This window comes from Hemiscyllium ocellatum, unplaced genomic scaffold (assembly GCF_020745735.1).
Source record: "Hemiscyllium ocellatum isolate sHemOce1 unplaced genomic scaffold, sHemOce1.pat.X.cur. scaffold_255_pat_ctg1, whole genome shotgun sequence".
In the NCBI taxonomy this organism is placed as follows: Eukaryota; Metazoa; Chordata; class Chondrichthyes; order Orectolobiformes; family Hemiscylliidae; genus Hemiscyllium; species Hemiscyllium ocellatum.
The window spans coordinates 81985-92646 of record NW_026868131.1 but is presented as its reverse complement, the minus strand read 5'-3'; the positions used below and the strand labels follow the sequence as shown (position 1 = coordinate 92646).

Sequence of the window (10662 nt, the reverse complement as noted above, 5' to 3'; positions counted from 1 at the left end):
AGCATGTGTGCCCGAAGGAAAGATATTGTTGTATCAGAGGCAGGCCAGATAATTTTCACTCGGATGATATTGGGAATGGAGGGATTTTATAATAAGAAGTGGAGTAGATTGAGAATGAACCAATTACAGTTAAGAAAAATGAGAGAGAAACTGAAAGAAACATGCAAGATTCTGAAGTGCTTTGATCGGTTAAATGCTGGGAAGTTAGAAAATAGTACAGTGCAGCATTGCAATAGGCCCTTCGGCCCACCACAATGTTATTCTCAACTCATCCTATCTGAATGTACATGGTCCATATCCCTCTATTCCCTGACTGTTCATGTTTCTGTCGAAATGCCACTTCAAAACTTTACTCACATTTCTGTTTCAAGACCTCGCTTGGCAACTTCCACTCTCTGAATAAAAGATCTTGCCTCACACACATCATTTAAACTTTCTCTTTCTCACCTTAAACCTCTGCGCTCTAGTATTTGAAACTTATACTTTGGAAAAGAGATTCTGACTATCCACATTATCTATCCTGTCCTAGCGTTATATTCCTGTACCTGGTCGCCTGTCAGCCTCTGATACTCTCACAAAGCAATCCATCTTTGTTTAATTTCCTCTTATACCTAACACACCTTTAAAAACACAATACTGGTAACGTGTTGATAAACCCTTTTTGTACCCTCTCCGAATCCTCCACATCCTTGCTTTTTTGAGATGAGATCTGCACACAGTACTCCAAATGTGGTCAAACAGAAGTTTTATACAATTACAACATCAGATGCAAATCACGATACCAAACGTTGTGACCGATGAAGGCCAGAGTTCGATTTGCTTTCTTTCCCATCTGAAACACTTCTGTTCCTATTTTCAGGATTTCACTGTCTAGCACCAAAATCATAATAGAAACGTCAAAGATTTTACTCTGCCGGGAGGTTATACAAATGTTGATCCCTGTTCCATTATGAAAACTTGGGAAGCTGACAAAGTGTGACATCAAACAAGCGATCAAAGAAGTGGGTTTCAAGGGGTATTTTGTCACATAAAACGAAGTTTGTATCACAAAACTGATTTGACCGAATTTGTTCTGCTCGAGGTCATCATCTTTTGTCAGACTCAAAACGACTCAGAATTTAGTTCTTCCATAACTCAGTGGTTCGAGGCTGGTTTTGTAAACCAGCGGTTGTAACCTCCATTCTCACGGCAGCCTTGCTGAATTTCCTTACAACTTTGCAACAAGCATCCGAAGGTGCGTTGTGTGTGTTGATAGGACTTATTTTTGAAGGAAAAGCTGAAAGTCATTTTTTGCGCAGACCAGGCCTCATCCATTTCAGTTTGGAAGTCCACATCCGTGTTTTTCCCCTGAGGACCATGTGGATGTCAATCTTCTGATGCGAAGAATGCCTTCGTTTGGCAGGAAGAAAAACGTGACTCATTAGAAGCAGTAAACTAACGGTGAAACAGTGGGGGAACGAAAACTTACAGGAATGCGGCTGTATGCTCCTGTTCCTTATGTAGAGACAGGAATGCGCTGGAATCCAAATTAAACCGGCTGGAAGATCACAGCTAGCCATTCTGCCTCACAGGTGGATACATCGACGGTTTGCAGATACCAAATATTCACAATTGGGGCAGTCTTCGAAGGACAGCCTCCTGTCAGTTTACACCTCTGCTTTTGTCAACAGAATCGGATTTTAAAGCTAGTAGTGAAGAAAGAAGAGGCCAAACGGTTCAATTCCTCATTTTATGTTAGTTGGGATGTCCTGAGGCCTTTGTCACTCTCAAAAGATGTGTCTGTATAGTTCCATCTATGGGTCAAAATGAGGTTCAGTTCTCCGCCAGGTCATGAACAAACGTGACGGTATCTGACTTCAGTCTCTGTCGCTGGTTCATTTGAAATTAAAACTTTACATGGAAAGTCTCATTGAGATGAACACTTCAGACGTCAGGCTGTGGACCAAGTAGTGGTAACTGGAAAGGAGAATGGATGGATGTTTGATGACTGGTACTGACATGATTTATTATTCTGTGCTGTAAAAGCACGGTGTCACGAACATTCTTTTTCGATAGAAATGTCTCATCACAGGAAAAGAAAGCTATGCTGTTAAGAGAAGACACAATTGCACATGCTGTCCTACCTGGTCGACCAGTGGTTCTAATGCAGCACTTTCACCGTTGTGGTTTGGGTTCATTTCTAGGTCAGGGAATCAGAATTTATTGTTCCTGGTCAGGGTAACAACAAAGTAGAGCATCTTTGACAGGAATCACATGACAAACGCGTCCACATGTGCCTTGCAATATTGTACACGGCCATAAGGTGGTCCACTGGTTATCACTGCTGCCTCACAGCGCCAGAGATGTGATTTGCCTACAACTGGGTTGACTGTCAGTAAGGTGCGAACTTCAGGCGCAAATGAAGAGAAAGATTGTTCTGTGAGCGTTAATCCCTGGAGGACTGGGTGTGCATTGTTTGCAATGAATAGCCAGTTTCTGAACTATAGTCATTCTATGTTCCCTTAGTGTGTTGCTTTAGCAAATGTTCAGACCAGGGAGAAAAGTGAGGAAAAACAGTCACTTCCCAGTCAGGGATTGATCCATTACGCGACAACCAATGGATTCACTTTTGCCTGAACTAGCTCCTATTTTCCCTACATTGGTAATGGCAGTACACAGCATTAGACCGGGTTTTAATGTGTTGCATTGGACCCAGCATCCTTTCCCAACATTGGCTATACAGGGATATAAAGAGATAATAATAAACATGGATGGCGATGACTGTAATGAAAAGACGTCAGGAAGAATGGACAGTGTTTACTTGGAAACAAAAAAATGTAAAGGAAGCCATCGATGTAGTGAGGGGTAATGCCATTTGAAAAGAAAAGGCGAGGTTTCATGTGTTGGTGGAAAAAACGAATAGATCATGTGACGTGACACCAGGTAAAACTGAGTTGTGTCCATATGGAAGGTTTCCAGGCGATGAGAATTTGGTGAGAGTAAACAGGAGGGAAATTCCTTCATTCGGATGGATCTATATCAAAACTTTAGAACTTCAAAACCAGCGATGAATGATAAAGAGAAATTTGGAAAGTTTTCCTTTTCCTTCTACAGCAGTTGAATTCGAAAACGATTTCTTCTTCGCTGGAAAGATTATTGAGAAGCTGATCCTAATATATTTGTGAAGACACGTGCAGACACGCGAGGAATGAATTTCACCGTGACAGGGAATCTGGCCGGCCATGATGGGTACGCTTTATGTTCACACTCTGTAATTGGTTAAAGTTAATTGGATAGAAAGTTCATAACACCTTCAACTGAGTGCGACTAAGTACAGCATGTGCTGATTGTGAGGAAAGGTTCAGCAGCTTGTTCCACGTAAACTTTTATAAATTGTACAAAAAACTGAGCATGAAAGGGAAGCCAGTTAGCTCAGTCCGCTGCATAACTGGTTTATGATATAAAGTGAAGCCAACAGTGTGGGATTAATTCTCGAAATGTCTCAGCATACACTCAGGATCATGATCTCCCGACTCAGCTAATACTTTAGACGATGGCGATAATCAAAGTGAAACTATACTATCGTGAGTGGGAACTGACCTGCCAATGTAATGCACCTTTATCCTTTCATGTGTTGCATTGGAACATTTGGCTGCAATCACAGAGAAGGGAGTGAGTCCATATACTGCTCACTCATCTCCCCCAAAATATCCATTAACAAGACACGAAAAATATTCCTGCTGCAATTCTGTAATCTTCACAGCAATACTTAAAAACATCGTTATCGTTTCGATTCCAGTTTTTCTGATAACAGTCAAAATGTCCAATGAGATAAATCTAATATTTTGTGGATTGCTTTAATGGCCTGTGCGAGCTTGCAGCAACACCGGTAATATGTAAAGAGCTAAACATCCTTTCCAGAATTTAACACAGCGCAGGATCAGCGGTATGAAAGACGTCATTGTTTGCAAAAATTACCTCTGTATCTCTGTTGAGTGTTGGGTATTCACTCAGGGAGTATTTATGGCTTGTCTTAAGTAACTGAGGCATTTCCTAAGGACAGAGCACTCCAAGAAATCATATTTTTTTAGAATAAATGTTGTTTTACTCAACGTTCTTTTGTAACTTTTAAATATATATGCACAGACATATACATGCATGCGCACATACATTTATATCTGTGTGGATATATAAATATGCGCATATTTGTGCATGTGTATGTGAATTCAGGACATTAGTAATGGATAGTTGGCCATTTGAATGTTCTTCCTATAGAATGTGAGAGCGTAGAGATTACAATAATGTCCCAGAAATGTGGTGGAAATGTGGCATAGAAAAATGTGGCGGAAATCGACTTTATTGAATGCTGCGTACGTTTACAGTGGTGTCCTGCGTTGATCACCGGAAATGTCATGTCGCCACTGGACTGGGGTTTTCCTTCGATCGGTTTCACTTCGTCAGGGAATTCGATTCACTGAAATTTCACCAACTTCCATCGGCATGTTCATATGAACATCGACCCACACTGCACACAACGACAACAATATTCAGCATACTGCACCCACGAGGACGTGGCATGGTTTTTATAAACAGTGAAGATTGAATAATGTTATGCAAGGGCAACGTGAATTCCAATTTAATTGCTGAAGACGCAAGAATCCAGAGTAAGATTCAAAATGTCAGAACTTCACGTTCATTACCTTGGCCAGAATTCCAGCCCAGCAAAGGGGAAATCTGTCCCTGAATCCCCTGAATCCATGCAATTGCTTGCTCCAGGTGTCCACTTTGAAACCCATGCGAAGCAACATTCAGCCTGAAGGAGAACTCGTCAGAACCCTCCGCTGTCTGATCTAAAGCTGAAACAAGAGCTGTCTATTCCAGCTGGAAGGAAGGGGATGTGGAGGTGAGACTAAAATATTTCGTGGCGTTTCATTCATATTGTTCTTAATGTGATTGTTTAAAAACCTGGTCCAGAAGTGGCACAGACACAAAGGAGCCCATTGTTAATACCGATTTCGTCCCGCTCCGTGATTCCATATCATCATGGCTGACACAACAATTTTGTGTCTTTTTCCAGCCTATACACATCATCGTGTTGCCTACTGACTAACAGATGTTTATTGACATCGAAAATTTAAACTTGTGAGAGTAAAATGTTCCCTTTCGGGACAGTTGAGTTTCTGCATGAATACTGTTGGTTTTGCAGATGAGCAGCCGAGTCTGCTCTGACCACCTTCCAAACCATAAACCAAAATTCGACTCTGATGGGACTTGAACCCACAATCTTTGAATTGCAACCTGACCAGTCATTGATATAGAAGTCCAACGCGCTATCCATTGCGCTACAGAGCCGCGCTATTGCACTTTGTTTAGCACACAAATTTGCCTTCGACCCATTGCGTTCAGGACAACCATCTCGCATCTGTCTGTCCTCGTCACACGTTCCAGTGCCTGTACCTTATCCACGTGTGCTCTGGCTCTTCAAGTGTTCGACTACAGACTGTTGGAACGTTCTCATGATACTTAGCTTTACCACATGCTCAGATAATGTTTTCCAGATAAGCAACACTCTACTGGTGAAAGCATTCTCCCAAAATCTCCTAAAAACATCTTGTCTCCTGTATTTCATTTATGTCACTCTATTCCTTCCCAACACAGGCTGATCCCTCTCATACATATCTATCCTCTTCATAAAATGTGCACGTTAATCGGTTAACTCAAACAGCCTTAACCTGCTCTTCGATAAACACCCCCAACCTAGCTCGTCTACCTTCACAATGGGAATGGTCCAGGCCTTGCCATTCTTGTCACCTCCTCTGAATATCTCACCCTGCAATCAGACGCTTCCAGAAGTCTGGTGGTTACAACGGACAAGCAAAGTTCACTGAAGTAAAGCCAAAAGGTATGGTTAAAATCAACAGCTCGTGTCCATATCTCATGAGAAAGGAAAGTTAACATTTCGAGTCCAATGATCTGTCTTCGGAACTGATGGGATGGAAGGGTGGGTGAAGAATGTGGAAGAGGGTGGAAGGGTTCTAAAATGATTGAACTCGATGTTGAGTCTTAAGGTTTGCATGGTCTGTCTGTATAAAATGAGTTGCAGGTCTTCCAGCTAGTGTTATTCCTTGAAGGAGCACTGCAGCAAACCAGAGACCGGAATAGTGGCCTGGGAACACAGTGTCTCGATTAGAGTGAGGCTGGAATTGTACAGTAGTTCAGGCAGCATCCAAGGAGCAGTAAAATCGACGTTTTGGGCAAAAGCCCTTCATCAGGAATACAGTCAAAGAGCATGAAGGGTGAGAACACAGTGTAATGTTGAAGTTACAGGAGACTCGGAGATCGGGTTAGTTTTTGTTGATTCTGGACAGAACGTAAGTGCTCTCAGTTTTGTCACCGACTCTGTTTTCCTCTCTCCATTGCAGAGAGATCACATTCTGAGTAGACAATACAGTTGCCTCTATTAAATGAAGTGCAGACAAATCTCTGGAAGATGTGACTGGAAGTTTCCACAGTGAGGAGAGACATCAGAAACCAGCAGGAAATGTAGCTTACTACATAGAACGTTAAAAGGAAGTGCAGGCACTTCGGCCCTCGCTGTTGTAGCTACCTGTGAAAATAATGTGATGTCCATAGAAATGGAAAATTAGCATTTATTTTGAAACCAATAAAAGCACAGGGAAACAAAGAAGTAAGAACCTGACTTTGCAGAGGCAAGTTTTGCAGACAGAAAGAAAAAAAAATGTAAAGTTAAACCGAACTTATAGCAGACTTACAGGCCAGTAAACGACCATATCACCAGACAAGGAATGGGAAAAAAAACAACTCCGTATCTGGGAAGGAACTCGAATGTTTCAGGTCCCTGACATTGAGGTGTTGATAAGAAAAAGCGAATTCTATTGTCAAGGGAAAATGTATTATATGTGGAAGATGCACCAGTTACCTTTTTGTTAGATACAAGGGCAACATAATCAGATGTTAAATCTAGGCAGTTGAGAGAGTCGACGAAATGGATGCAATAGGATTCGTGACAGGAGAGAGATTAACCGCACCCCTATTGTGTGAAACCAGTAATTGTGTAACATTCCAATTCTCATTTCATTTCTCGGAATTCTGTCCTTTAAATCTGATGGCTGGCGATCTCATAGTGAGGCTGGTGTCGGATTTGTGCAGTACCCCGACAGGCTTGCAGGTAATACAAAAAGAAGATTGAACAGCGCAGGCTGTAAAACCCGACTCACGACACCTGATGCATGGCTATGAGTGATGATTACCCAGAGAGCCATATGTTCAGTGAGCGATTCTCTCGCCCAGGTAGCAAGTAACCATGTAAATCCCATAAACACCGATTTTCATGCTGGAGATATGAGGCACTGCACAGCACGCACACACTGTCATGGCCCTTAAAAATCATAGGGGAAGGATTGTTTTAGGAGATTGTTTGGACCAGATCAGTTATTATTGTCCAATTTTATTAGAACGATCACAGATGTGCAGGCAATGTAAACTTATCCAAAATATCTGTGAGGCAAGTAGACCCTATCTTTTTGATGTGGAACGCTCCTTTCCTCAAGTACCATTGGCGAACACATCCAGTGACAGGTGGCAGGATTTGGGACCAGGGGTACTACTACTGGCACAAAAAACGAAAGCTTGTATCTTCAGGGACAATGTGCGTATCTGCTTCGATGCAGATATAAGGACATATATGGAGAAATTAAACTGGCTAACTCAGGCAGATAGGGCTGTCCAGGTAACCCTCACCAAGGGGGTAGCCTAGCGTTGACCTGTGGTAGATGTCTCGGACCAAAGGTTAAGAACGGTCCATACTGAGTGCAAGGCAAAAGGCAAACGTGATGTGGGGTTCATACGAAGCTGTGAAACCAAAAGAATAAGCCCGAAGTCTCAGTCTCGTCCTTGCAGAACACAAAGCCAATTAAATCCCGAGGCTGCAAAAGGCATTACTCCAATCTTTGAATCCCTCCTGAAGTGTGAAGTGATAATTCCCTGTGGATAATCACCAATGAGAGCCCCCATTTTTCCAGTCAAAAAGGCAAACATTTCAGGTGAAGCGGGGAAATGGAGGTTTGTACAAGACCTGCAGTTAGTCAATTATGCTGTTGTTCCGCCCTCCCCAAATGTTCTTAATCCTTGTATTATATTAGCCCAAATTCCACCGGACAGTGGAATTAGCAAATGCCTTCTTTAGTGTAGCGGTACACCCAGAAAGTCAATTCTGGTTCACTTTTCCATTCAAAGGCAAATTGTATACATTCAGGTGAATGGTCTCTTTCCAGTATGAACGCGTTTGTATTTCAGCAGATTGCCAGAATCAATTAATTATCTCAAATCACAACGAACGAATGGTCTCTCCTCTGTGTGAACTCAATGGTGCCTCAGCAGACTGAATGACTGAAAGAATCCTTCCCCATTCTTAGAACAGGCGAACGTCCTCTCTCCACTGAGTTCGCAGCTGTAAAGTGAGATCAAATGACGGCCTAAACCCATTTCCTCTGAGAATACTTGAATGTTGGCCTGAACACGTTGATCGTACAGCAGTTCGTGAGACCTTTTAATGCCTTTTCCATACTCTGGGCTATTAAATGGTTTCTTGTCCGTGTGAACCCACTGGTGAGTCAACAAGCTAGACAACTGAGCAACTCCCTTTCCACACTTTAAACAGTGAATGGCTTTCCCCCGGTGTGGTTGCCCTGATGAATTTTCAGGGAAGACATTAATTGAATCGTCACCACGTTTCCGCGGTTTCTCTCCAGCGGACCTCCAATTATGCATCGACATTTCAGATAGTGAATATTTTCACTCCCCTGTGAATGTAGCTTTCTGCTTTCATTTTCAAAGGCCGGTCAGGTTCAGCCTACATGGAACAAAGCAACTCCTTCAAATTCTGATGTAATGTTGCGTTTCAGTTTCCCAACAGCAAATCCTCATCTTGAATACCCCTCAAATAAATCCAGAAGTATCTCAATAAGAGAGAATCCTCAGAACACCAAAGCATATGATTTTTATTCTTCATCGGATGTGGGTATTCCAGAACAGGTCAGCATTTATTGTTCATTCCTGATTTGACTGGATAAGGTGATGATGAGCTGCCTTCTTGAACCATCGTTTCTGTGTGCTGTCGGCAGATCCAAATTATAGGTAAGTGAATCCACAATTTTGACCCAGTGATTCTGGAGGAACGGCAATATATTTCCAGATCAGGATGGTAAGTGGGTTGTATGTCTTTCCTATCAGTCTTTCCATCATAAATTTATTCCAATCGAGATGATTACAAATCTTATCTCATGGAACTCTCCCAACACTTTACACACAACTATCGGAAGGGTCAATGGTCTATAATTTCCAGGGTTTTCTCTACTCCCCTTTTAGATTGAGAGTGCAACTTTTAATATCCTGTAGTGTTCTGGTACTCTAACCTTGGACAATGACAACATGAATATCAAAGTGGAAGGCTTGGAAATCTGATTATTAGCTTCCCAGCGAATCCTAGGATAAATCCCATCCGGCTCAGGGGAATTTATAAATGTTCACATTTCCAGAGCTTGTAACGCCTTGTCTTTGGGAACTTCAGTCCTATCTCATCTCGTAGCCTGTTTCTCACTATTGTCTTCGACAACATTTTGTTTTTCCTCTGCGAAACCTGACTGAAGACATTGCTTTCGCGTTTCCCCCATCGCTTGTGACTCCACGCACTACGCACCATGACTGTCCTTCATTGGCCACATTTTATTACATTCATTCTTTTAGCCCTCACATACCGATTGAAAGCTTTAGGATTTTCTCTTATCCTATCTGTCAACAATTTCTCAGTTCCCTCCTGGCTCGCCTTCAGTCTCTCTTCAGGCCTTTCCTGTTTAAGTTTAAATCTCAATCTCCTTAACTGAGCATTCACATCTCATGGGAACACAAGCCTTCTTCATTTCAACAAGAGATTCAACTTCCTCAGTAATCATGGCTCCTGTGTTTGACAATTTCCTGCCTCTCTGACAGGTACCTACTTATCAAAGACACACAGAACCTGCTCCTTGAATAAGCTCCATACTTCAATTCTAGCCATTCCATGTCGTATCTTTGCCCAACCTATGAATGCGTAACCTTATCTAATCGCATTGCAATTTTCTTTCCCCCAGCAATAGCGCTTGCAGTCCGGTGTATACCTATCCCTTTGAAATGTAAAGTAAACATAACTGAATTTTGGCAACTATCACCAAAGTGCTCACCTATCGCCAAATCTAACATCTTGCCGTGTTCATCGCCCAGCACTAAATCTAATTTAACCTCTCCCCTTGTTGGCCTGTTCCATTACACATTATTTAAAGAATCTATTGCAGATACACTCACACTATCCTCGTCAAGGCTACAGTGACTGAGCTACTTCGACCGATCGACACATTGATTAAATTCCCGCATGATAATTGCCATACCATCTTTTCATTTGTTATTTATGTCTCTGTTTACTGTCCTCCCCAATGCGATCTTAAAAATTGGAGGTGGATAGTCTCCGACAATCAGTGACATTTTCATCTTAGAACTTCTAATTTCCTCCCAAATGGATTCAAACTCAGTCTCCATTGAACCTATATCATCTGTCAGCATCGGTCTGACGTTGTCCTTCAATGTTTGAGTTCCACCACCTTCCTTACCATCCTTGCCGTCCTTCCAAAT

General features: G+C 42.1%; 1 non-coding gene across 1 annotated transcript; it reads right to left on the bottom strand.

Moving 5' to 3' along the window:
- Positions 1 to 5235: 5235 nt before the first annotated feature.
- On the bottom strand, positions 5236 to 5331 carry trnar-ucu (transfer RNA arginine (anticodon UCU)). The gene is made up of 2 exons: positions 5295 to 5331; positions 5236 to 5271 (listed from the first exon to the last, which is right to left on the bottom strand). It is a non-coding gene; the product is annotated as a tRNA-Arg (tRNA).
- Between the last annotated feature and the right edge of the window lie 5331 nt (positions 5332 to 10662).